The sequence below is a fragment of the Rattus norvegicus genome, chromosome 7, assembly GCF_021556685.1.
Source record: "Rattus norvegicus strain SHRSP/BbbUtx chromosome 7, alternate assembly SHRSP_T2T, whole genome shotgun sequence".
Taxonomy (NCBI): Eukaryota; Metazoa; Chordata; class Mammalia; order Rodentia; family Muridae; genus Rattus; species Rattus norvegicus.
The window spans coordinates 57148903-57176896 of record NC_141540.1 but is presented as its reverse complement, the minus strand read 5'-3'; the positions used below and the strand labels follow the sequence as shown (position 1 = coordinate 57176896).

Here is a 27994-nt window from a genome sequence, read left to right as displayed (position 1 = left end):
TCCCAAGATCAACCCTCCATCTTACCATAAGCATAATTAGGTGAGTGGCTTCTTCATGTATGATTCTCACTCCTAGTGGAAAAGTGTTCAGACTTCACAATAAAAAAAATCACTTCTTGACTAGCAGATCTGCAAGAACAGATTATATATACATATATATATGTATATATATATATATATAGAGAGAGAGAGAGAGAGAGAACTAATTCTGCTAGAAGAAAGACTATTTGCAAACACTTCTAGTGGAAATGTACACAATTGTTGGCATTTGCAAAGCAATCTGGCAGTATAAAGTGTTCACATCTGTCCCAGTAATCTCCCAGAGAAAGTACAAAAAGAAACAAGTACATAAAAGGAAGAAATTCTATTCAATTATTGTCCCAGTTTAGAGAGTACTTGGGAAAGACCCAATAATTTGCATCCCCCAACAACAAATAACTATTTAAAGTAAAATCTCAGCAGCTCTTAGATGAGAAACATTGGTCTACATCTCTATGGTTTCGGATCTGTAGGATTCTAAAACAAAGGGTCAGCAAATGCCTTAATCTCAACCAAGCGTAGCACGCAGAGACAGTTTCCATTCTTCTGTCTGTGAAGAAAGAAGCTGTGTCAAAAGCACATTGCCAGACTGCCATTCATTACTCTGCTGGCCTTCTTTTCAAAAGTCTATTTATTCTTTGGCAATTTTCATACACTTACAGTGTATCTTCAATAGATCCAACCCCCAACTGTAGGGTTAGATTTTCAAAACCTACTTTTAATAAGGGTTCTCAAATGCTTCATCCCCCTTTCTAGCCCACCATCCAAAGGTAGGAGAGAAAAGGTGGTAAATAGGACAAGGGGATGTGGACCTGTTCAGGAGTTCCTTGGGACAATTACAATCTCCCTTTGTCACAATACTAGCAGTCCAGTTCAGTAGGGTAAAGATACCAAAAAGGAGTCAGCAGTGGTGGCATGATCCAGAAGAAACCACCAGGTCTCCGCTGAATCAGCACAAGTCAGTGGGGAGCAACCAGAACCAGCTGGAATGCCTTGAGAAGTTCTCTGCTGTGTCTGATTGAGAAGATCAGCAAAGATATGAGAACAACAGAGTTGCAAAGGTAAGCTATGCAAGGGAGTTGTAGCTGTGCACTGAGTCCTATTTATACTCTCTCCAAACATCACATGTTCTCCCATCAGCAAAACACCATGTGAGCCTGTATCACATGCCACTACCAGAAGCTTCCATTTCACCCAACTCTCCCTGGATATCCTTATATATCTCCCTCTCACCATCATGTCCTTATAATTAGCGCTTCCTGCTAGAATGTTGACTTCATCTTGTACAAGCATTGTTTAGGAAACTATAGGTGCAGTGAGTGTATGAGTTAAGGTGCCCTGTACTATTCAAAAGACAACATTTTGTAGGATGTTGTCACAGGTGAGGCAGGTACAGGATAGAAGGAGGCCTGTCATTGGAGGAGAAGGAAGGATGGGTGGGAGAGAAGTTTGAAGGAAAAGGAGGAGACTAAGGGAGAGAGGAGGAGAAGAGGAGACGGACAGAGGGGAGAAGCCATGGCAGGTGATGTTAAGATTCTGCTCTGTGTATTTACAGGTTGCTATTAATGTTCTCAAGGGATGGATGGTACTGGGCTTTGTATGTTTAAGTGGGCAATTATATCTTACCAATTGGATTTAAGATTATTGTGCTGTGTGTTCTTTTATGTGAGGGTTTGAGTGTAGGAAAGTGCGGCTGGGATGTGTTTCCACCAAGATAATCTAGCAGATATCTTGGGGCACCGAGGTGTAGACCCAGCGGGGTAAAAGACACCGATACATTTTATTATTTATATATCTTTACAACAACAGCATTTCACAGAACTCTTGCTTACTTTCCAGTTCCTATTCTGTAATCTTCCCTGGGCTTTGAGGTTGGTACAGGTGTCCCACTTAGGGCTTGGCACTCAACAGTCACTTCTCAGCGCTCGGACCAGTTATGAGCATCTCCACTGCACCCTACTATCCAGAGGCTTCTCTGGGCAAGTTTGAAAGCAGCACTCGTCTATGCATATAGTTATAAATATTTAGAAGGCAGTTTGACATTACATCTATTTATCTGCTAGGCTTCCTGGTGAGTAACCCTGTTCCATTTCGTTCAACTTTGCATCTGTCATCTGGGATTCAGTTGGCCTGTCATTCAGTTGCCTGTCTACCCACACAATGGGACTTGTAAGCACAGGGGATGCTTGGTGTCTGAAGACATTCACTGCTGCTTGAATAGTAGTCCCTCTGGGCTCTAGACCAATAAAACACTTATGTTTCTTTGGAAATTTAATTCCCTCACCCACTTCTTATGTAACAGGCTTTTTTTCTTCCTCCTTATACTTGTTTTCATTGACAAGCAACAGCTTTGATTTCATTTGCAGTTATAATATTCTCTCTCCCTAAAGGAGAACTGGAGCACATTTCTTAATATTAGGCTGTAGCATAGCAGCAGAAGGTTTTTAAATGCCTGCATTCATATTCAAGATTTAATCGGTGGCATGTGAGATGTAGTGATATTGCCGCAAATTATTTTATGCAAAAAGGAACAAACAGTATTTTATTTTTATATACAACGTGGGAGGACTAGTTGGGCACTTGGGAAAGCAGATCTTTAGCCATTCGTTAAATTTACAAGTTCCTCTCATTCTTAATGGAGATTATGGTAGGTGGCTGGGAATAAAATGAAATTTTCACAGAAAGTATTTTAAACGCTTAGTGGATATGTATTTAACTAAGTCTCTTAACGGCATTAGTAAACATCGCAACTTCATTATTGCAAATTCTCCGTTTAAAAAGTCTAGCTGCCTACGACCCATTGGGAGACATGAAGATTGGAGCTTCTGATCATTACACTTTATAAACACATGGCGATCATAACCTGCTTTTGTCTACTAGTCCCTTCACAGATCTGATGCTAAGTCTCCACACTGTTGCACAGAAAACAACACACATTTGAGAACACAGAAGAGCGCCTTTCCCCAGAAGCTCCAGTGGTTCAGGTCTCAAGGTTATACTTCCTTAAGGATCAGGGCAGGAATATCTCAAGGGGCTGGAGATGGTCTTATGAGCACCGAATACTCTGAGACTAGAGATTCTCAGGAGAGACTTGGGGACTCTTCTTGAGATTCTTTCAAAAGACATAAAAGCTTAACATAAAAGTAAAAAAGGGTAACCTATTACATAATCCTAGGGTTATGAACCCATATGCTAGATTTAGCAGGCACCGTGACATAAAGACATTCATCTTCTCACTCGGCCACTTCTCTCTGTGTCTCTCGTCCTCCTCTTATGTTGGAAAAGCCAACTGCCACTCCACAAGGGTGAGCAGCAGTCATGTAGAGAGGTTCTCAGTTGAGAAAACAAAGTCACATTGGCAGCCCCATGCAACAGGGAGTTGACAAAGTCTTCACTACATGACTGGTCATTGTTTTAAGCAGCTATTGGAGGGGCTAATAAATTTTTATACAAACACAAGGAATATTCATTGAAACCTTTATCATCTTTTGATGGGTGTGTGTACAGGAAATTTTCTTTAAAGGAATGTCTGCCTCTGGTTCTTGCCACTAGAGGGCAAGTGGTCACAATGAAGGTATTGGTTAAACGTTGAAAAGCTTAGCGTGTATCCATGAAACCTCTGAACTAAGATGCAAAAAATAAAGTTTCATCTGAGTCAGCTGTTATGTTGTACACGAGGATGAAAATACCCAGAGACACTAACTCATACAGGCTACATCTAAATATACAAACTCTAACAACAAACAGATCAGCTAACTGCTAATATTAATCAATTTAGTTGCTATGCTAGGCATAGAATAAAGGGTAAAAGTGCTTTGTTAATCCTGTCCGTTCTTTTATTGAATTAACATATTAAAATTTCTGAAATCACAGGATTGGGAAAACAACCCTTCTTGTGTGTTAGAAGCCTGTTACAAGCCACTCTTGTATGACTAAATGGCACTTTATTCAATGTACACAACATACCTTGGACATCTTTACCCATCAACATATGAGAGTCTGTAGCTTATCCAGAGACAAAGCTTAAAAGAAGTAATTATACCCGATATTTATTTATTTATTTATCTATTTATTTATTTTTGCTCTGGAAACATTTTAGCATGCTGAGATATTTAAATACTCAGCTATAAAACACTGGAAGACGAAAATACAAAACAACTTGATGACGATGTTAATAAGCTTTTCTGTTGCAATAAATGCCATGGTCAGAGCAACTTAGGAGGAAAGGATTTACTTCACCTTACACTTCCAAGTCATAATCCACCTCGGAAGTAAGTCAGGAGAGGAACTTGAGGCAGGAGCTTGAGGCAGAAGCAACAAAGAGGAGACATGCTCACCATGTCTCAGCGCCCTTTCCTGTGGAGTCTGGGCTCGCCCTGCTCAGTCAGGAACAGGGACATCATCCTCAGTCGTCAATCAAGACGGTCTCACAAGACCTCACAAATGCAGCCACAAACTCATCTGATTAGGGGGATTTTTCAGCCCAGGTTCCCTCTTCAGGGTTACATCAAGTTGACAAAGAAAACGGGCGAGCATGCTGTCTGGGATTTTGAGTGAGCTATCTGCCATACTCTTGGCATTTGAATACACGTTTTTCACACTGTTTAGGTAGGATCAGGATGGCAATGGACTCTCAGTCCCCTGGAACTGTGCTGGCTCGGCACAAGCTAGATTCTCTTGAGAGGAGGGTGTCTCAGCTGAGAAAACTGTCTCCAGGAGAGCCGGCTGCACACAAGCCTGTAGAGCATTTTCTTAATTAGTAACTGATGGGGAGGCCCAAGCCCATGGTGTGCGGTGCCATCTCTGGGCTGGTGGCCCTGGGTGCTATAAGAAAGCAGACTGAGCAAGCCATTGGAAACAAGTCAGTAAGCAGCACCACTCCATGGCCACTGCATCAGCTCCTACCTCCAGGTTTCTTCCCTGTTTTGAGTTCCTGTCCTGACTCCCTTCAATGATGAATAGTGATTTGGAAGCATAAGCTAAATAAACCCTTTCCTACAAAAGTTGATTTGGTCATGGTGTTTTTTTTTTGGTTTGGTTTGGTTTGGTTTGGTTTGGTTTGGTTTTTTGTTTTGTTTTGTTTTGTTTTATTAACTTGAGTATTTCTTATTTACATTTCGAGTGTTATTCCCTTTCCCGGTTTCCGGTCAACATTCCAAACATCCCCCTAATCCCTCCCTCTCCCCTTCTTTATGGGTGTTCCCCTCCCAACCCTCCCCCCATTGCCGCCCTCCCCCCAACAGTCTAGTTCACTGGGGGTTCAGTCTTAGCAGGACCAAGGGCTTCCCCTTCCACTGGTGCTCTTACTAGGATATTCATTGCTACCTATGAGGTCAGAGTCCAGGGTCAGTCCATGTATAGTCCGGTCATGGTGTTTCATTGCCCCAATAAGGACAGGAACCAAAAGCCTAAAATAAACCCTCCCGTCTCTAAGTCACTTTGGTCATGGTGTTTGATCACAGAAATAAAAAAGTAAATAATATATTGTCCCTCACTTGTTTACAGAGGACTCCCTCCGTGTGATCTTGGTTAACTTTCTCAGAGCTTCCTTCTGTTTTATCGTCTTTGTGTTTAAGATGCATGCACCTTTACCTTCCCTATAGTGGTTTCAGTGAGAATGGCCACATGCAGGCTCATGTGTTTGGATATTTGGTCCTAATTTGGCAGAACTATTTGGCAAAGGTAAGGAGGCATGGCCTTGCTTGAGAATGTGTGTCACCGAGTGAGGGCTTTGAGGCTTCCTAAGACTCGCCATTCCCAGTGTGTCTCTTGCTTTCTCTGCTTCAAACTTGCGGATCATGATGTCAGTTCTCAGCTGTTGCCACCGCCATACCACTTCTCCGCCATTATGAAACCTATCCCTCTGAAATCATAAGCTGAGTGAATGTGTTCTTTCATGAGTTGCCTTGGTCATGGTGTTTTGTCACTGCAGTAGAAGGGTAACCAAGACAAGATCTCAATAGTAACGTTGTGGTGATTCATTAACAACAACAACAACAACAACAACAAAAAGAACCCTCCATGAATCTCATTTGACTTTGTAGAAGACAGGTGTTTAATGAATCTAAACGATTGTTACAATGATAACTAGTCATATTTTAGGAGAGATGAGCAGGTGCCTGGCAGGGGTGGTTTTGGTTGAAGCAATTATTCCACCAAAGCAATGACTAATGTCAACATTTCAGTAATAGGAAGTCAGGGGTGTAAAAGTATTTTTTTATTCTCCTGGAAGCTTCTGGCTTCCATACAATCTTATTTAGGTCTAGAATGTTTTCAGCCTCTGAGACTTGCTGCTGATCAAGCTTACCCTTTTTAGTTCTTTCTGAACTCAGGCTGGCTGGTTCTTCCGGCTCAAACTGCTCTCCAAAGCGAATCAATCTGGCTTGTCTGGGCTTCACCTGAATTGTTCCGCTTGGCCTCATACTAATTTTGGCAATTTGTTCTAATCTCATTCTCTGACTCATTCTAACTTTACCTATGTCTAACTTGTTCTCTTTCTGTAACCTATCTCTCTAAAACTCTCCCAGTTAAAACTGCCTGCCTTATCTCTCTCTCTCTCTCTCTCTCTCTCTCTCTCTCTCTCTCTCTCTCTCTCTCTCTCTTTCCACCCCCCCACCCCATCTCAAGTAGCTTCCCTTTCCTCCCTCTTCTCCTGAGAGTCGAGTTGGGCATATCCTATCAAATTGTTCTCTGACCTGTCACTTTATCTGCCACTCAATTGGACACCAGTTTCAAACATGGCTGCTTCCTTCTACAAACTAACTCTATCTTCATTGTTTGGGATTAAAGATGTGTGCTAGGGATGAGACACACCGCCACTAGAAACAGATATTTTCAGTAAATAACACAATCGCAGGGCTCACAGAGTGATCAAATTATCACAGCATACTCACGTGGCTTAACTTCTCATCCCTGCCAGGAATATATTGGTACAGAGTCAACAATGCTCCCAAGGTAAATAATCAGGCAGCCTAAGAAGACCTGCCTAATGAATATGGTGCAGAAGCCTTAAATAAGCCACTACTAATGCCTTCACTTGTGTATGCTCCATGTCACTCCTCACACAAAGAATTGAATCTATCTCTCCCATCTTGATATCTGGCCAGGGTCCTTGACTTACTTAGGCCAATTGAATGTTGCAGACATGGCTCTGCTACATCTAAGCCACAGTTTTAGGGAGACTGGCAACTACTATTTCCTCTCCCTTGGGATGTGACCTCAGGGTGTGCTGTCCAACCACACTAGGACCCCTTACATGTGAGGAAGCCCAACCTAGCCATGGGAGGGAGAAACAAGCATAGCAGCTAAGATTTTAGTCATGAATGAGAGAGAAAATATCCTTAAATTTTATACGTCATGACTTTGGTAGATTCCACATGGAACTATCCTGTTCACATTGTAAAACCAGTTCACATAGTAAAAATTCATAGTAATCTGTTAACATTATAATACGTGACATTTATTACCTAGAAATAAGCTATTTGAAACATCACTGTTTATAATAGGGCCACACTTCTCCTGGCCCCTTCTCATTACTAAATTTCTCTTATAGAAAAAAAATGAAATGAGAAAAAAAAGTTAACCCTCTGGAAAATTGGAATAGTGATTGCATTTTAGAATATAGAAGGGTTAACTTCTTAAGATCTCTGGTGGGGAAAAAAAAGAACATTTATGTTATCTTTCTTCTCTAACTGTTTATATCTAGTAAGTATTTGTTGAATAGATGCATTGCCCAGTTTGTCTCAGGCAGTTTCAGGCACAAGTCTACTGTACCAAAGGAAAGAGCATAACCAGGCATCCTAAAATATAAGACAAATAACAATTATCACACACACACACACACACACACACACACACACACACACACACACACACACACACGGAGGTGGGGTAGGGGTTGGGATTCAGTCAGTCACGGTGCATTTGAGAAGAGAACAGCAGACAGCAGGATTGGAGAACCCTCCCCAGACTCATCAAGAGTAATCTGAAAAGTAGGAAAGCAGAAAGCTTTCCCGGGTGCAACACACTTTAATTAAACACTTGTAAGTCGCTATGTGAGCGGTGTTCCTCCGTTATGTGCTTAGTAGACTTACTAATGATGAAATTGATTTGACCAGGTGATTATTACTTCATCTTATGAGCTTTGGGAAGGAAGAATGGTGTGTGACAATATTGAAAGGTGGGCAAACTATTGACCTATGCCCTCTAATGATACAGTTTCTAAGAGGGATGGCTGCTACTGTGCTAAAAGAAAATAAGCCTCTACTTACTTGGTGAAGAAATGGATACTTTACAGTCACAGTGTAGCGCTCGAGAAGGTTGCAGGTGCTCATTACCTAAGAACCAAGGGCCTGACAGGATTCTCAGTGGAGAATCCCTGCTAGTCAGATTCAGAGCTTTGAACTTGGAGTATGAAGGTGACACAGGCCACTTAGCAGGACTTTAAAAATCAAAGGAAACCCTCCCCGCCAAACTCTTCTTTCGTAAGGAGAGCTATTCTCACCCAAAGACTGTTCTGTGCTGGCCCTTCCTTAATGGCAGGAGGTTGTTCCGTTGTTGGGAAGGTTTTTTGTTTGTTTTATTTTGGCAGGGTCTTCCTACTTAGCTCAGGGTGGCCTTGACCTCTGGATGTTCCTGCCTCAGCCTCCCAGTGCAGGGACTATAGGCATGTTAGTGTGATACTAAGTTCCTTCCCTGTTCTTTAAAAGTTGTCAGTGACTTTGAAAGAATACATCTGTTTCCCTTTCCCCATCCTCATAGTCTCCTCAGTGTCATGTCCTTGGTATGCGCTTAGAAATATTTGCTGCGTGAGCAAACATTGGGCAAGTAGACAAATGGACTCGATTGAATCCCAGCTATGCCACTTAGTAGCAGTGTGGCCTTGGTCAACTTACTTAACCTTTCCAGTTTCCTATGTTCTCAATTTGAAAAGGAAAGGACAATGCTTGATATAAAAAGCATTAAACATCGAACAGATAATAAAAATTAATACACCAACCCCTCCTGAGGGTGATGCCTCCAGTGACCTAAACCACCTTCCATGAAGCCCCACTCCTCAACAGTGGGTAGAACCTTTCAACGTTTTCAACTGAGACCAAGTTTCTAATGCCTGAACCCTGGGGAAGTAAACAGCAATTATATATGGTATTCTCTTCACCACCTCAACGTGTGTGTGTGTGCGCGCGCGTGTGTGTGCGCCTGCCTATTTCTCATTGTTTCTGTCTGTCTGCCTGCCCCCTGACTATTTTTCACCCTGTCTCTGTCTCTCTCTGAGTGTCTCTCTCTCTGAGTCTCTCTCTCCCCCCCCATGGGTGTGTGTGTGTATGTGTGTGTGTGTGTGCGTGTGCGCGTGCCTGCCTATCTATTTCTCACTGTTTCTGTCTCTCTGCCTGCCCCGTGACTATTTTTCACCCTGTCTCTGTCTCTCTCTGAGTCTCTCTCTTTTTCTGAGTCTCTGTCTCTGTCTCTGTCTCTCTCTCTCTTGTGTGTGTGTGTGTGTGTGTGTGTGTGTGTGTGTGTGTGTGTATGGTGTACAGACATGAGCATCTAGGTAACAGTAACTGGGACACCCTGAGAGAGAGGAAGTGGAGGATGTGGACCCACACCTGGACCCCAACATGCACTTGACAACAATCCACCAGGGCTCACTACAATGTAGTCTCTCATCACAAAAGCTACTTGCTTTCAGGTAAATCTGGGGACATGAAAGATCACAGTGGCTAGAAGGCAATTTGAATGTGTTTTCCTTTCAATTGTGACTTTAAAGTCTGCTCCCCCCCCCCCCCTCCAATACATTTCTTGTTTGGTCAGCATTCACTGAGAACTGAGCACCTGTTACAACTTGTGGGGAAATCCTGCTCGTTAAGGTTGCAGTCTACTGTGACCAGACAGCACCTCTGAGCTAGGTGCAAAATGGAGGACTGCCCTTACTACCATCAAGGCCTCCCCACCATACCTTCTACCTGGGGAAGGTCAAGTAGTCCTTGGCAGACCTACAAGTTCAACTTCCTCTTTCCCCATAAGAACCTGCCCAGCAAGTACTTGAGATTCCTGGAATGTCTCTCCATACAATGAAGCATTCCCGGTACTTTAAACTCCAACCAATGAAACTTTGCCCGGAGAATCCCTTCCCACTCTCCAAGGTTCATAAATATAAAGCCCTAGTCCACTCCAATAAAGTGTATGTGTACAAGCCCACTCCAGATAAAGATATGCACACAAACTAAAATGATCAAAGAGAGCTGTTTCATTGAAGATCGTTAGAGAAGGAAAAGATCTTTGTCTAAAAGAGCTGTAACACTGAGACTCCTGGGAAAGGCCTCCCCCACCCCCTTCTGCAGATCCCCACGGGCTCTGGACTCCACTTCAGCCTTCCAGCCCAGCGTGCAGTAGTGTCTGGACACCCCAAGAAGGAGGAGGTGAAGGACGTAAAACCACAGCTGGACCCCAACAAGCATACACAACTCACCAGGGCTCGCCCTTTTCTATACGCAACAACAGTTTGATGCACTTGTATAGTGCCTGAAGTTCTTTAGAGGCGAAGGGGGAGACTGATGAAGAAAAGGAATCTTGAGTTATTTTACAACCTATAGATGTAGTGTCCAATATTACATAGATGTATACATGATTATATAGACATGTTGCCAATCTTGCAATGTCTCTTATGGAAAACATCGGAAAAATCCCATCCTCTCAAGGAAATCCCATGCTATCAAGGAGGTGCGTGGTAAGCTCTGATCGGAAACAAACCTAGTAGAAATTTTGGAAAACAAAACTGAATAAAAGATAATTTTGTAAAAAGCAAGCAAAAACTGGTAGGTTGTGTCATTATTTATAACTGTTGGGATTCAGACACAGGACAAACAGCCGAGGTGCATATTTTACAAACCAAAGTGAACCTGGCCTCCAGGATCTCCCAGCATTCCTCAGTCCCTATTTAGCATACCCTGCCTTCTACCCTGAACTTTCCAGCCCAAAGGCTGGGCTTCCCCTGCCACAGAGGCAATTTCCTATATAATCCAGACATTTGGGTCTCCCTCTTCTTCTCCCTCTGTGCACACTTTCTCTCTTTCTGTTCCCTCTCTCCTCTTTTTCTCCCCATGGTGATTTCCCTGGCCTAGTTCCTAGGGACTGCTGAACCCTTCTAAGAGCAGCTTCCCGATGAACCTGCCTTTACATACTCTAATCTGGCTTGGATTGACTCAGTTTACTGATGTAGAAATAGCTTATCAAGAACATGTTTGTGAACTAAAAATGAGAAATTACTGGTGTTTAATTCAACAGATATTGAGTGAACTTCACTTAGCTTGATGAGAATACACAGTGGCTCAGCTTGACTGTGGTTTGAAACGAATGCTACAGAGATAATACAGTGGTTAGGGCAATCACCTTAATCAGGTGTTCCTCAACCTTTCTCGTACTGTGACCCTTCCATACAGTTCCTCATGTTGTGGTGACCCCAACCATAAAATTACTTATATTGCCACTTTATGACTATAATTTTGCTACCGTTATAAATTAGAATGTAAATATCTTGTGTTTTATGATGGGCTTGGGGTCGCGACCCACAGGTTGAGAACACCTGCCTTAAGACCAAACTCCACCTATTTAGACACCGATTTAAAGGGAAACAAAAATCATTACGTTTTCAGTTCACTGTCTGTGTGGGAGAAAGGTTTCAGATTTTCTCTTCATCACCACTAGGGGGAGCCCTCGTGTGTTGTAAATATGCCCTAAGATAACTGATGTTCCCAAATCATCATTTCTAACTGTGGGGTCTCATCCTGCAGTGAGCACAGGGTTTACAGTTAGACCTAGGAGCAGTAGCAAGTGAGTCCTCTCCCTGTAGCACGTTCTTACCTTGGGCCAGCTACTGCCTGACATCCGACAAGCGTCCACCTCCTTGCATGCTAGATTCTGTATAGTGGGGGGGAGGGGGCATTCTCCAACGCCCCAGATCTTAAGCAGCATCTCTATTTGGAATGAAATTACAAAATTAACTCTGAATCCATGGAAATGGCACTGGAAAAGCAAGGTATTGAAAACATAAGGCAGACAGCAGAGTCCAAAGATAGGTAGGACAAAAATAATCCTCCCCGCCCCTCAGTGGACTCCCGTTGGCTAAGGTCTGAGGGTGGAGAATGTGCAGACCAGATGCGCATTCCACACCATCCAGGCCATTCAGTGACGACCCATCAGGGTGATCCCAACAGACACAGTCTTACCTTTTCCAGCTCTCCAGTTAGAACATCTGTGGGATTCAGTTCCCACCCCAGGTTCCTGACCTGGTACCCAATCTCGCCTCTGAAAATGGCACATTTCCCTAGAAATACCTCTCTTTCTCTGCTCATAGATTCGCAAACAGGATGGGCTCGAATGCTCAATTGTGGAGAGAGCGGACGATAAGGAAGTCAGAAACAGAGTGAGTGGGAACCTCTGGTCTAGAGCAGTGTCGCCTCTTTGTTCAGCCTCTACTGGTGACCTCAGTGACAGACAGGGCATTCCGGTGACTTGATGGAAAAACACAATCTCCACCTTGTGTTGGTTAGCATTAAAAATATTTTTTTAATAAAGACTTGTCTTAGTTAGGGTTTTACTGCTGTGTACAGGCACCATGACCAAGGCAACTCTTACAAGGACAACATTTAATTGGGGCTGGCTTATGGGGTTCAGAGGATCAGTCTATTATCATCAAGGCAGGAATGTGGCAGCATCCAGGCAGGCATGGTGCAGGAGGAGCTGAGAGCTCTACATCTTCATCGAAAGGCTGCTAGGAGAATACTCGCTTCCAGGAAGCTAGGATGAGGGTCTTAAAGCCCACACCCACAGTGACACACCTACTCCAACAAGGCCACACCCCCTCTAACATGGCCACACCTCCTAAAAGTGCCACTCCCTGGGCCAAGCACATACAAACCATCACAGGTTTCTTTTGAGAATTACATACTATGAGTTTATTTTTTGACAGTTTCACATGTGTGGATAATATATTCTCACTACTCTTGCCTCCCCCCCCCCCCACCTCTCTTACCTGCCTCTGTTGGCCATTTTCTGTTTTCCACAAAGTCTCCATTCCTCTTCCATGTCCTCTGTTTTGGTTTTGTTCACTCCGGGGCCCACTGGGCTTCCCCAGGGCCTGGTTAGTGCATTTGAATAACAGGTTCTGTCATTGATTCAGTCTGTGAAAATAGATCTAATAACAACTTCATCACTCAAACTGCACTGGGCTTTAATGAGATTGACATAGGTCCTATCTGCACATGAGCATGTGGGGAAGAAGAGGCCTATTCTAAACTAACCTGAACTAAATGGCTAGTGTTAACTAGGCAGATACTAAACAAACCGGACCTAAATGGCTAGCATTAACTAACTCTTCAGTTCTGTGTTCCACATGGCAGGCACACAGCACAACAGAAACACACTTTGGTGTTTTTCCACTTCTTCCAACTGGTAGGAAATAAGCCAGGGCACCAAATGACTTATTTACATCACTGACGTGCTGGGGTGAATGGCTTGATTTCCTAGGCTTTTTTTTTCTAGCACACAGCTAGCACGGCTTGGACTGAATCGGCAGGTTCTCTCCAGTGCTGAGGTAATGGGATCTTTGTAAAATGTCATGTGGTACATTGTAGTAACCACTCATCTGACTAGAACAAGTTACTGATTGGAATTATATATTTTGGCTCAGGGTTTCAGATGTCTCAATCATTCAGGGTAGCAAAGGAACGACAGAGCAGAGCTGCTGACCATGGGACAGGGAGAAAGCAGAGCAAAGAAACCCTAAGAAAAGGTCAGAGTTAGACATTGCACCCCAAAAGGCACACCCTAACAACCTCTACCTAGGACCCACCACCTGTTAAAGTTCCCATGATTTCAGGATACGCTTTCTACAGATTTATAAGACGACCTCTTTCTTTATTATAGGAACATGCTTAACTTTATTGCTAATGAATGCAAGCAAGTTAGTCTCTTTAAATGGAAAAAAAAGAGAACTTTCGCCTTTAGGCGGGTATGGTGGCACACACCTTGAATCCCAACAGTCAGGAGGCAGAAGCAGGTGAATCTCTGTGTGTTTGAGGCCAGCCTAGTTGACAAAGCATGGTCCAGGACAGCCAGGGCAAAACAGAGAAACCCTATCTTGAAACACACACACACACACACACACAGAGAGAGAGAGAGAGAGAGAGAGAGAGAGAGAGAGAGAGAGAGAGAGAGAGAGCACTTGCGCCTATGGGAGACATTTTGTTTCAAAACATAATGTCCCCCTAACCTCCATGGTAGGTTCAAGATCATCCCTGTGAGAGCAGATTTAGGCTTTTGGAGACTCAGTGGCAGCAACAGTCATGTCAGCGATTTTGCTCACAGTGCCAACAGTAAAGCTCAACGCTGCAATCCTAAGGTCCCTGCGCGTGCCGGAAATAGTCTGGCAAGACCATGTGACATCCTAACTCCCAAAGCCAAGGCCTGCTTTCCTATTCCGATTCCTCTAGTTCACAGTGATCTGCCTGTGTCCGTATGGGTCTACCTCAGAGGACCGCACCCCATCATTTTCCCCAGAACCAAGTACATTTGCAAAAATCCCTCAGACCTTGTACTGCCACATACCTACGGGAATTTCATTGCAAGCAGAGACATAGGATTCTGATAGTTTCTGTAGCTCCTCAGGTAACTTCCAGCAGATGGCGTAGTATGACTTTCAATGCCCCTCAGTGGCTCTCTGTTGTTAATGCCAGAAGAGGATGCACGAAATGTTTCCTGGCCTCTCTCTGAAGGAAAGGCAGCTGTGGGATCTACTTCTCCTCAAGAAGCTTCCTGAGAATTAAGAGAAATATGTTTTCTGAGCCCTCCTGCTTAGAACATGCCTGTGCTGGCTGAAACGCCAACGGACATCATGAAGTCATGTGGGTAAAGGTTGACTCTAAAACAGACACAGCAAAAGCAGAATGAACAGAGATCAAGTTACTATTGTTTGATTGTTTGTTTTTGTTTTTGTTTTTTTTGAGACAGGGTTTTTCTGTGTAGCCCTGGCTGTCTTGGAACTCCCTTTGTAGACTAGGCTTGGAACTCAGAGTGCCACCTGCCTCTGCTTTCTGAGTGCTAGAATGTGACGCCCCTGTTGGGCTGAGTTCTTTAATAGTGTTTTAGGGGGAAAGAAGCTTGACCAGCCTGTATTAGACCTAATATGTTTGTTTTATTTTATTTAGTGTTTGTCGATAAGAGATTAATATAATCTTAAAATGATAATTTATAATAATAATAATAATAATAATAATAATAATAATAATAGGGCTGGGGATTTAGCTCAGTGGTAGAGCGCTTACCTAGGAAGCGCAAGGCCCTGGGTTCGGTCCCCAGCTCTGAAAAAAAGAACCAAAATAATAATAATAATAATAATAGTATTGACCATATATAGAAAGGTCATAATAAACATTTTCAGTAGTCAAAAACCAGTCAGAACACGCTGACACTGCTTCTGTGGTATGAAGCTATCTTAGCAGCATTTTATCTTCTAGGTTTGAGGTTTAATCAATAAACATTGGAATAGCCCAACTAAATAAAAATAAATCTGCCAGCACCAACCTGCCTCTATGGGGGAATGGAAGACTCAGAACTGTGAGCACTCTAAAGAGAATGGTAAAAAGCTGTATCTTACTCAGAGACAGAGGCTGGAGCTGAGAGGATATGATTTTGTGATTTTTTTTTTTTTTTTTAGTTTAAAAATGGAGGCAGGGAAGATACTCAGAGGGTAGAGTACTTATGGAGGACAGGAGTTAGGATTCCCAGAACCTGTTGGGGATGGCTGCCTGTCTACAATGCCAGTTCGTATGGGAGACAGAGACAAAGGATCTCAAACAAGGTGGCTATGGAAAGTAGCAGAACGGCAAACTCTAGGCTGGGAGAGAGGCTCTGCCTCAACATAGAAGATGGAGAACAATTGAGAATGAAACTCAGCATGTGTCAACTTCCAGTCTTCACGTCCACACTCATGCACAGCCACCCACGTGCACACACCACACACCACACAGGCAAAGAGTGCAAAGCTGCCAATCGCGGAGCATATTTTCTGTCCTGGTGAAGACAGCTCTCGGATATTTAGATATGAGTCTTATCTGTGAGATTCTTTGTCTCATATGGAAACTGAGGCGCAAACATCAAATGCCCTGTCAAGTCTTTGCTAAAACACACTCAGCCATGTAATTTTAAGTGAATGTGGAACTTTAAGAAAGCTTGGTTTCCCCATGTGTTTGATTTAGAATGTTATTATAACAAAGTACTCCAGGCACAATAACTTTATAAAGAAAAGAGTTTCTATTTTGGAGGTTCAGGTTCAAGATGATGGCTTCCTTGGGGGTGGAGTCCTTGGTGCAGCACATGATGGCTAGTGTCTGTATGTGCTTTCTCTCTACTTTCTTATATAGCCATCAGCATCTAGGCATGGTGTTGTCACCCTAATCCACGTTCCAACAACGCTGCATCTGAAAAGCATAGTTGACTTAAGCTTTCACCTTCATAGTACCAAATGTAAGAGATATTTTAAGACCACAAGGTCCTTGGCAGCTCTGGATACCCACACAGATCTTCTGGGTCTCGTTTTGCTTATAGTTTTGTTTGTATTATGGGAAAAATAAATCTCAAACTGCCCTAATTCATTTACTGACTAGTTTTGTTCAAGATGGTTAGCCGTGATATCAGATTTAAATGTAAGCCACAGGATTACTTATTAAAATTAATATTACTCTAGCGGGATGATTTATAGCCAGAGCAAGCAACATATTTTACCAAGTCTCCAGAAGCTAATTTTGTGTTGCTAATAATTCCACAAATAGAGCCTGGGCTCTAAAGTGACACTGCATCAATATGTTCCACTTCCAAAAAACCAAAGTGTTCTTCATAAACAGGCAATGCTTGGAACTTTTAGACTATCACAGACTATAATTAATTTGCAAAGACAAAGTAACTATAGTTATAGATGAAAATGTAAATTGCTAAGCTATGTGAACCCAATAGGTGTCCCCAATTGACGTAGGCATTCTAGAAGTTTACCAGAAACTTGCAAAAGGAGACAATGAGAATCATTTCATATTCTGTCAGTATAACACAGGCGGAATACAGAATATCCCCAAAGACATAGAATGACAGTCTCCCACACTTTAGGTTAGGGAAATCCACTTGATGTCTTGAAGTTTTGCTTTAGTTGAACTTATCTATTTTTAGTGTTCCATTCCTCATCCTTTCTTTATTCCTTCTATTATCTCCTCCACATATCAAGCACACTTATTTTATAGTCTTTTTTAGATTACTCTGTCAGGCAAGTCCTCCTCATGGCACGTCAACCTTAGTGGCTCTCTTCTCCTTTTCTTTTTTTTTTTTCCTTTTCTTTTTTTTTTTTTTTTTTTCGGAGCTGGGGACCGAACCCAGGGCCTTGCGCTTGCTAGGCAAGCGCTCTACCACTGAGCTAAATCCCCAACAGCTCTCTTCTAAAGAACACTGACACACCCATTGTGCTGATAGGATTTTATCGGCAAGTGGCTTCACCTACAGGATTAGGTTTGAGCATGGCTTGGCTACAGAGAACTGGACTAAGTGGCATTTCATGTGGTCCTTTGTATTTCTGCCTGCAAACCACGCAGACAACTGTGTGAGCAAGCCAATTCTCTACCATGTGCTTGTTAGAGCATATATCCCGTTCCTTAGATTTGCATCTAAGTCTTGATTTCTCAGTGAGGAAAGGCTTAAATGAAGTTCCTTTACAAGTAAATATGTTGGAAAGGTTATTTGTACTGCAGCAATAGGAATATTAATTATATAACATAAAAGATATGCATCTTAGCTATCTGAAGCATAAATCTTTGGCCACGAGAGAGAAACTAATGAAATGAAAATAAGATGCTTTCAATGTGCCATTATCCTAAACAAGAATAAATGAATTTGGCTGAATATCATCTGTAAATAAGGGACGCACGAATTCTTTTCAGCCTTCAGTTAAGCATTTATCTGATTAAATAAAACTAATGCGCACTTCAAAAAATCCTAATGTTCTTTAATTGCCTACTTAATGTTAAGACTTTCAAAAATGCTGACCTAGTTCCATTACTTGAAACTTTTTTCAGTTTTTTTTTTTGTTTTTTTTTTTTTTTGTTCTTTTTACTGTGAAACATTTAATTGCCCTGTGACAGCAACTGTGGGACATGATAGTAAGTTAGACATGGCTTCTGCTCTAAGAATATCATGAGATTGTAAAAATGGTTATAATAGTCTTTGGTAAATGTCACAGTGACTACACAAAATGAAGGGTCATGGAGATACCTCAGTGGGGCAAGAGTGCTTTGCTGTGGAAACAAGGTGACCTGAGTTTGAACGCTCATACGCCTTCCAAACCCAGGCTTGTGCTGTGCAACACACCCTCCAGGCTGAAGACAAGGAAACCCTGGACAGCCGGTCTAGTTGAAATGCTGAGTTCTGGGTTCAGTGAGAAACTCTTTATCAAAACATTAAGATAGAAGCAATACAGGAAGACATTCAACATATCCTTCTCTGTCCTTGGCGTATGCATATATGGGTGTACACCACAAACACACGCGCGCGCGCACACACACACACACACACACACACACACACGTGTGCAGACCCACACATCCATAAATCTTAGAGAAGACACAACTCGCCTATACCTGGAGGTATGCAAGGTGCACCTATGGAAGACTTCACTTAGTGTAAACTTTAAGCTAGTCCCCTTCTTTCAAAGGCTAGCATGCATATGAGGAGCTTGTAACATATATTACCTTTAAGCATGAAGTGGAAATTGGCAAGAGAAATCAGCCCTGAACGGGGAGAAAACTACATAGACCAGTTCATGTTTCGACAACGTGGTACTGATATGGATGTCCTACATGGACCAAGATGTGTAATGCAGGGTACCCAGGGGACTATAAGTCAGCTCAAAATGGCTGACACTGGATGTCCAAAAGTAAATAGTGGTGTAACCCATTATCTTGCTATTCCTCACAAGAACTGTAGGCCACTTTTGTGTGATTCTTTATATCTATGGGCTTGAGGTCAAAGGTGAGTTCCTTTGTTAGTTCTCTGTGTGTCAATCCATAGGTCTGTGTACCTTCATCCATGTAGCCTGTGTGCCAGTCTAATTGTGTGCTTGTACCCAACTGTGTGCAGCCTATACGTGCTGGGTGTGCATTTCATCTACCTGCCTAGTGGCCTGTGTGCAGGTAAGTAAAGCATGGCTCCCCAGCCTACGGTGACCCCCATTTCTTGGCATTGAAACTTGGACTTTACAGCCCACTCAAGGTATTCTTGCAGTCTCGGCTAAAAACTTAAAGTTTATTCCAGAGAAGACAGAGGGCCAATGACATCCTAACTGAAAGGGGCAATTTGAGCAGATTTCATTCTTTGACGATGGGTCATTTGAAGAGCTAAATCTAGAGATAGGTAGGTGTCTTAGTTAGGGGTTTGTTGCTATGAAGAGACACCGTGACCAAGGCAATGCTTATAAAGGCAGACATTTAATTGGGCCTGGGTTAGTTTCAGAGATTTAATCCAGCATCATGATGGTGGGAAACATATTGGCACCCAGGCAAACATAGTACTGGATGAACTGAGAGTTCTACGCCTTGGTCTGAAGGCAGCCAAGAGAATGTTTTCTGCAGGCAGCCAGGAGGAAGCTCTGGATCACACTGGCCAGACTTGAGTACATATTTGAGACCTCAAAGCCCTGCCTCCACTGTGACACAATTCCTCTAAGAAGGCTACACCTCCTCCAAGAAAGCCAGAAGTCCTAATGGTGCTACTTCCTATGGACCAAGCACATTCAAACCATCGGAGCAGGGAGACAATGAGGAGGCTATTGAAGGATGCTGGGCAAGCCTGTTCTCAGCTCACCTAGAAGGGTTCGCTGTGGAAATGGAGGTAGAGGTGAAAGAATTTAGTCAGGAAAGTGAGGGGCATAAAGAAGTCTTAAGTGACTATTTTAAGGCTTCAGTAATGAGGATTTAGGAGCCATTAACTGAGATTAGCAAGACTGAAAGCAGGTCTATGGTCCCTAAAAGGCTTTAAGTGCCTAGGGGTATCCAGGTGGCTCTGTGTTTGGTGAGAAGAGGCCTCGTTGTTATAAAACCACCAGCAGAACTTGAGTGTACCTAAGGAGAATGTGCAGAGAAGGGACGGAGAACTCAACTGCAGAGACCCTGAGAGCAAATGGTTGATGGGAGGAGAGGGAACCGTCAAGGTAAATGAGGACTTTGTGAGATTTCAGAGACAAACGCATGGGGAGGGTGGATGTGTTGGGGGTGGGGGGTTTCATTCTGTGTCATTCAGAAGCGTTAGAGATAATTCCTGTCCGCTGTCTCCACATTTCCCAAGAATTTCTGATGGAAAGGTAAGACTTCTGTCTAAAATATGCAGGCTTTAAAAGACAGCCAGGGTACATCGAAATTACTGGGTGCATGTAGGTGTCTCATCAGGCAAGCAGCAGGGTGCCGCCATTATTGCTAATAGTCGTTGTTTGTGGAAGAGTGAAGAGGCTCTTTTGAAGAGAGAGATATCCTTTTACCCCTGGAGTTACCCAACTAAAATTCCTCGCTATCACCCAAATTGAAAACCAGGAGGCAAATTTTAATTAAAAATATTTATAGACTCGGGATAGCAGCTGCCAGTTCCTCTCACCGCTCCTGAATGCATTCTGCAGCTGGCCATAGCTCTCCATTCCAATCAGCCTAACTGATAATAACAGCTGTTCACTAGACAGGGGCCTTCTTTTTCATTAGTGCTCGTGTGGTATGTAGTCCATACTGGTAAAGAAGTCTTTACTGTGATGGTTTTTAAAATAACTACCCTGTGACTTGATAAATTATACTTAGATTTTTTTTTAATTATTATTTCCTTAAAGTCTTTCCTGCTTCTGTCCTAAGCTATACATTTTAAATCGTAAGAACGCTTTACAGGACAGTAAGTCAAACAAGAAGAGGATGAAAGGAAAGAAGAGGAGGAGTTAAAAGGATTTTTTTAAGGGACCCTGCTGTTTTTATTAAATTATTTTATTTATTTACATTCCAAATGTTAACCCCCTTCCTGGTTCTCCCTTCCTGAGTTCTTCACCCCACCCTCCCCACTTTGTTTCGGAGAGGTTGCTACCCCCACCTTCTCAATTCATCTCTGCTAGCTTCCTCCTTCCCTGGAGCATCAAGTCCCTACAGGATTAGGCTCATCCTCTCCCACTGAGGCCAGACAAGGCCGTCCTCTGCTACATATATATGCTGGGTCCACGGACAGGCCCATGTATGCTTTTTGGTAGGTGGCTTAGTCTCTAGGAGCTATGAAGGATCCAGGTTAGTTAATACTGTTGTTCTTCCTTTGGACTTGCAATCCCTTTCATCTCCTTTAGTCCTGCCCTACCTAACTCTTCCACAGGGGTCCCTGATCTCAGTTCAATGGTTGGCGTAAGTATCTACATCTGTTTCAGTCAGCTGCTGGTAGATTTTTCTAAGAGGACAGCCATGCTAGGCTTCTCTCTGCAAGCCCAACATGGCATCAGTAATAGTGTCAGGGTTTGGTGCCTGTCCATGGGATCGATCCTAAGTTGGGCAGATCACTGGATGGCCTTTCCTTGAGTCTCTGCTCCACTTTTGTCCCTGCATTTCCTTTAGACAGGAACAATTCTGGGTCAAATGTTTTGAGGATTGGCGGGTGGTCCCCTGCCTCAACTGGGGGCCACGTCTACTGGAGTTGGCCTCTTTAGGTTCCGTCTCTCCACTGTTGGGCATTTCAGCTAAGGTCATCACCACTGGATCCTGGGAACCTCTCACATCCTAGGACTCTGGGACTTTCTAGAGGTTCCCCCACCCTCGCCCCCACAACTGCTGCATATTTCCATTCTCCTGGCCCTCGGGCTTCTCTCCTGTCTCACCATATACCTGATATTGCCCCCTCTTTCCTCTTCCTCTCTTCTCTCCCTCCCAAGTCCCTCTCTCCTCTGCCTCCTGTGATTATTTTGTTCCCCTTTCTAAAGTGGGACTGAAGTATCCACACTTGGGCCTTCCTTCTTGTTAAGCTTCACATGGTCTGTGAATTGTATTATGGATATTCAGTACTTTGTGGCTAATACTCACTTATCAGTGAGTACATTCCATGCATGTCCTTTTGGGTCTGGGTTACCTCACTCAGGATGATATTTTCTAGTTCCATCCATTTGCCTGTAAAATTCATGTCCTCATTTTTAATAGCTGGATAGTATCCCATTGTGTAAATGAACTACATTTTCTGTATCCATTCTTCCACTGACGGACATCTGGGTTGTTTCCAGCTTCTGGTTATTATAAATAAGACTGCTATGAACATAGTGGAGCATATGCCCTTGTGGTATAATGGGGCATCTTTTGGGTATATGCCCAAGAGTGGTATAGTTGGGTCTTCAGATAGAAGTATTTCCAATTTTCTGAGGAACCTGCAGATTGATTTCCAGAGTGGTTGTACCAGTTTAAAATCCCACCAGCAATGGAGGAGTGTTTCTTTTTCTCCCTGTTCTTATACTCTTCAGTATCTTGAACACATCCTGCTCTTGAGTGTGGATCATCTCTGAGTCAACTCAAATTGCAGCTTCTTCTTTGTTTTGTGTCATTGGTCAAAAAGTATTGCAAAAAAAATTTAGAAAGTAAAAACTAATATAACAGAGTTCAGGTTCTTGTTAATAGGGTCAAAAAAGTACTAAAATAATAAATTATAACCTCAATACAACCAGAATTTGAACCTTATCAATAGACCAAAGATCCAGAAGTTCTCAGAAATAGACAAGCACATCAGTTTTCAATGTGTTCAGAATTCTTTTGGTATAATTTCTTATAAAGCTATTTCCAGATTCCTCTTACTGGAAGGTATTATTTGGAGGCTTGTCATGGCTGGATTTATGTCAACTTGACACAAACTAGAGTCATCAGAGAGAAGGCAGCTTTTCAATTGAGAAAAATGTCTCCAAAAGATCTGGCTGTACACAAGCCTGGAGGGCATTTTCTTAATTAGTGATTTATGTGGAAGGGCCCAGCTCACTGTGGGTGGTGCCATCCCTGGGCTGGTGGTCCTGTGTTCTATAAGAAAGCAGGCTGAGCAAGCCAGGAGAAGCAAGCCAGTAAACAGCACCCCTCCATGGCCTCTGCATCAGTTCCTGACTCCAGGTTCCTGCCCTGCTTGAGTTCTTGCCCTCGCTACTTTTGATGATGAACTGTTATATGGACCTGTGAGGGAAATAAACTCTTTTATCTTTAAGTTGCTTTTAACTTAAAGCCTCATCAAAAGCAATAGTAACTCAAACTAAGATAAGGTTGAAGAGATGGACCAGCAATTAATAGTACTTGTTGCTCTTGCAGAGGACCCTGGTTCAGTGTCCAGTACTCACAGGGTGGCTCAGAAACATCTGCAACTCCAGTTCCTAATCACTTGATGCCTTTTTCTTCCCTTGATGAGTACCAGGTATGTGCATGGTACATATACATACATACATACATACATACATACATACATACATACATACGTACATACATGAAGGCAAAATGCTCATATACATAAAATACATCTTAAGAAAAAAGCAAAAAAGTACTATTTATGGGATTTAATTACATATTAGAGTTCAACTTGATTCTTAATTTTATTATCCAATTTTATTATGGCTCATAAATTGAACTTTTAAATTAATGATCCATTGAGCTGTATAATATATTTGAGTTGTATATGTACATATTTTTTCTTTTTTTTCTTTTTTTTATTATTCATATGTTTTATATGTGGCCTAATAAAAGGAGTTTCTGCATTTTTGTAAAATAAAAAAGGATATTTGAATTCTTCACATATACTTAAATATGATGGTTCTGAACAATCTCTTTTAAAATGAAAGGAAACTTGAAATTGTGTGTGAGGACCAGAGTGGGCAGACTGAACTCTGGAAGAGACTGAAGATGATCCTGAAACTCTAACGGGAGGCAAGAATTTCTTAGGAGAGATTATCCAGAGACCCAGCTTGAGTTTTAACCTAGCTGGTTCTATTCGTAGCCAAGGGTCTTCTTCCAGAGACAAAATGCTATGGCTTCATTTTTCTGCTCTCAATTTACCCTTTTTTTTTTTTTTTAAGATTTATTTTATTTATATAGTACACTGTAGCTGTCTTCAGACACACCAGAAGAGGGCATCAGATCCCATTAAAGATGGTTGTGAGCCACCATGTGGTTGCTGGGAATTGAACTGAGGACCTCTGGAAGAGCAGTCAGCGCTCCTAACCACTGAGCCATCTCTCCAGCCCTCAATTTACCCTTTTTAAAACACCCTTTTCTCATCTGATTTTTTTCCTTCACTTGAGTGGCTGTACTAAACTTACAAGGCAGGAGTAGAAATAGACTAGATGCCAAATTTGCATCCTAAGTGAGCCAGAGGAAATTCTTGCTAAATTAGAAGAGAATTGGTAAGAAATAGGAATGAAGCCATAGTAGGAAATTCATGAGACAAGCAACTGTTTTAAAGGTGACCACATAAAAACAATGCTAAGGGGAATGAGACAGAGCAGGGATATGCAAGAATTAAACTTTTGTTATTTCTCTTATATGTGTAGAATTGACTTGTTTGGGGAAATGGGACTCCATCTATTTTAGTGCAAAGGAAAAATACAAATAATGGCTTTTAGGATGGCAATTTTAGAAGCAGTGACAGAATTTGTTGTTGGTGTTGCTGCTGCTGTTAGTGGTGGTAGTAGCATTGGTGCTGCTGCTGCTGCTGCTGCTGTTTTTGAAGGTGGTGGTGGTGTGGATGTTGTTGTTTTTGGTGGTGGTGGTGTGGGTGGTAGTGGTGTTGCTGCTGGTGGTGGTGGTGTAATTGGTAGTAGTAGTGTTGCTATTGTTGATGGTAGTGTTATTGCTACTGGTGGTGGTGTAACTGTTCTTGTTGCTGACGATGTTGCTGTTGGTGGTGGTGGCATTGGTGTTGTTGATGATGGTGTTGCTGTTGTAGTTGTTCTTGTTGTTGTTGATAGTGTTGTTGTTGGTGGTGGTGGTGGTGGTATTGGTGGTCCTATTGTTGGTAGTGTTGGTATTGGTGTTGCTGATAGTGGTGTTGCTGTTGGTGGTGGTGGTGGTATTGGTGGTCCTGTTGTTGGTAGTGTTGGTATTGGTGTTGCTGATAGTGGTGTTGCTGTTGGTGGTGGTGTAGTTGTTGTACTTGTTGTTGTTGATAGTGTGGTTGTTGGTATTGGTGGTGGTGGTATTGGTGGTCCTGTTGTTGGTAGTGTTGGTATTGGTGTTGCTGATAGTGGTGTTGCTGTTGGTGGTGGTGTAGTTGTTGTACTTGTTGTTGTTGATAGTGTGGTTGTTGGTATTGGTGGTGGTGGTATTGGTGGTCCTGTTGTTGGTAGTGTTGGTATTGGTGTTGCTGATAGTGGTGTTGCTGTTGGTGGTGGTGTAGTTGTTGTTGATGATGTTGTTGGTGTTGGTGGTATTGGTGATCTTATTCTTGGTAGTGTTGGTGTTAGTATTGTTGATAGTGGTGTTGCTGTTGGTGGTGGCGTAGTTGTTGTTGATGGTGTTGTTGTTATTGGTGGTGGTGGTGATATTAGTGGTCCTGTTGTTGGTAGTGTTGGTGTTGGTGTTGTTGATAGCACTGTTGCTGTTGGTGGTGGTGTAGTTGCTGATGCTGTTGTTGTTTATGTTGATGATGATGTTGTTGTTGGTATTCATAGTGCTGTTAGTGGTAGTGTTGGTGGTGGTGTTTTTGTTGTTATTGTTGCTGTTGTTGCTGCCTTTCACTGGACATGTCCACTGAGCTGACTAAGTAGCTGCTGGGCAGTCCTCATGTTTACAAGGAGACCATACTCATGATTTGATAACCAGACCAGGCAGAATAAATAATGCTGCAAAGTACAAGTGGTTATTCCTCCTCTTGTTCCACAGATACTGGGAGGACCACCAATTAAACACACCCTTAGTTTGCTATGAAAACATGCACATTGGATGTTTCCTTCCCTGTGTCCTGCAAATTCTTACAAAACCTGTTATTTTTCACTTGGGAGAAAAAATTTTAAGAACATGATCTGTGTCTTAACTCATGATGCTACAAAGAACAGTCAGAGGAAAAGAGAAGGGACTGAGTAAAGCCCGAGGCCATGCGTCGCCTGCTCTGGGCTGCATGGCATCAGAGGGCAGCCTTTATTCTCCACACACGTTTCTTTTCTATCCCATTCATCATTGTCCTACAAGCCATGCTTTCATGGTACAACTGGAAGGATGGTCCTGTGGCTCGGGAGAGGAGAAGACAGTCAAGAGGAAGAAAAGGTCAGCTGGGCTGGAGATGGCTCAGAGGCTCATGACCACTATCCCTAATGAGATCCTGTACCCTCTGGCCTGCAGTCACACATACACGCAAACAGAACAATGTATAAATAATAAATAGATCTTTTTAAAAAAAGAAAAAGAAAGGGGTCAGCTATGGAGAACACTGTAACCACGGGCTTTCCCACAAGTTTCCAAAATAACCCTGAGGCCGTAAGTTCAGTCTTGGTCCTCAACTTGATCATAACTTAATTTACCCATTTATTCTATTCTATGAGCACTAGGTGGTTGGTTACCTCTTATCAGTTTCATGTGTCTGTCTCCTCAGAGTTCAGGGTGACTCTCTTCTCACCTAATTCTATCCCAGACTTCCTCTCTCCCTACCGCAACTCCCACCTCTTTTTTCCCGCCTCAGCTCATTGACCAATCAGCTCTTTATTGACAGCTGATGCTTCCACACACCATACAAGAGAGATTCTCTCTACAGAACATCCTTTGTTTTCCTATCTTAATTCCAGCACTTCCTTCTGGCTCTTGTAGAAGAGCACCATTTGGCCTGCAATGAAAACTCTTCAAAACCTGAGAACTAAGTCCTCTAGAAAGGACAAACAGAACCTAATGCAAACTGGTAACATTAATTAATGAAATATGTTTTTCCATCCAACTCTTCAAACATATTATGAGGAACTACATAGGAAAAAAAAATCTGAAATTTCAGTTGTCCCTTTTGTTTTACTACAGAGATATTCATATTCATTCAAACTAAAATTGAGACAACTCTCAGTTTGAAAAGCTTTCTGAATTAGTGTATTCCTAATTATCTATGAAGATAGCTAATAGATATGGGATTACAAATTGACATCAACTTTTTCCTTAGACTTGTTTTTCCCCATAACACATTCCCCCGAAGCAAAAAGGCGTCCTTTACCTTGGTGGGGTAAGCACCTTACCTTGTGTGCTGTCGTCAGGTTTTAGCCAGGGTGTGTTCAGTTTAATGTGGCTTAATGTTTTGCTCTCAGCCAAAGGCATGGACTTTTGAAATAGTGGACTTCCAGACTGCAGTTGCCCTCTCGAGTTGAGGAGGGAAAAAGCACCCTTCTAGTCATCACACACTAGGCAGCCTAACACTTGCTCTGTGTTTGTTTACCTAGAATAGCGTGAGGCTTTGGGTGGTATACGCAATTGTAGATAACTGAAACCCTCAGGGACTTCATCTTCCTTGTGGGTTCATAAATTTGTTCACATTGATCGACCTTGCAGCCAATTCACTAATAAAGTCATCAATAAGGACTGAGAATTGGAATGTTGAGGGAATCAAGGGCAGGTCCTGATATTGTGAGAAATTCAGCAGTGTTAGGTATTGCTTGTCATTTTAAAATCACCCTTGCTCTTTCTGGAGAGGTCTGCCCGAGCTCCCTCAACCTCTTGCGGCTAACTCCAACAGCCCCCAAGGGAAAACACCAGACAGGCTTAATATTTTAAAACTAGTCAGATAACTCAATGGCTGGGCGAAGAATATCCTGCCCCATCCTCCTTTGCCTCCATCCACAGTGGAGGCTACAGATTATAGGTGCCCAGAGACCTACAGGCCTGCCCCTCCTCCGGTCCACCGCCTGCTCCAACTCCTCCCTCTCATCCCCCTTTCC

At 42.6% G+C, this 27994-nt stretch overlaps 1 long non-coding RNA gene across 1 annotated transcript; it reads right to left on the bottom strand.

The window, feature by feature from the left end:
* Positions 1 to 25: 25 nt before the first annotated feature.
* LOC108351450 (uncharacterized) lies at positions 26 to 27994 on the bottom strand. The gene is made up of 7 exons (XR_015625322.1): positions 27299 to 27994; positions 15360 to 15395; positions 14644 to 14850; positions 13070 to 13174; positions 11899 to 12011; positions 10508 to 10589; positions 26 to 129 (listed from the first exon to the last, which is right to left on the bottom strand). It is a non-coding gene; the product is annotated as an uncharacterized LOC108351450 (long non-coding RNA).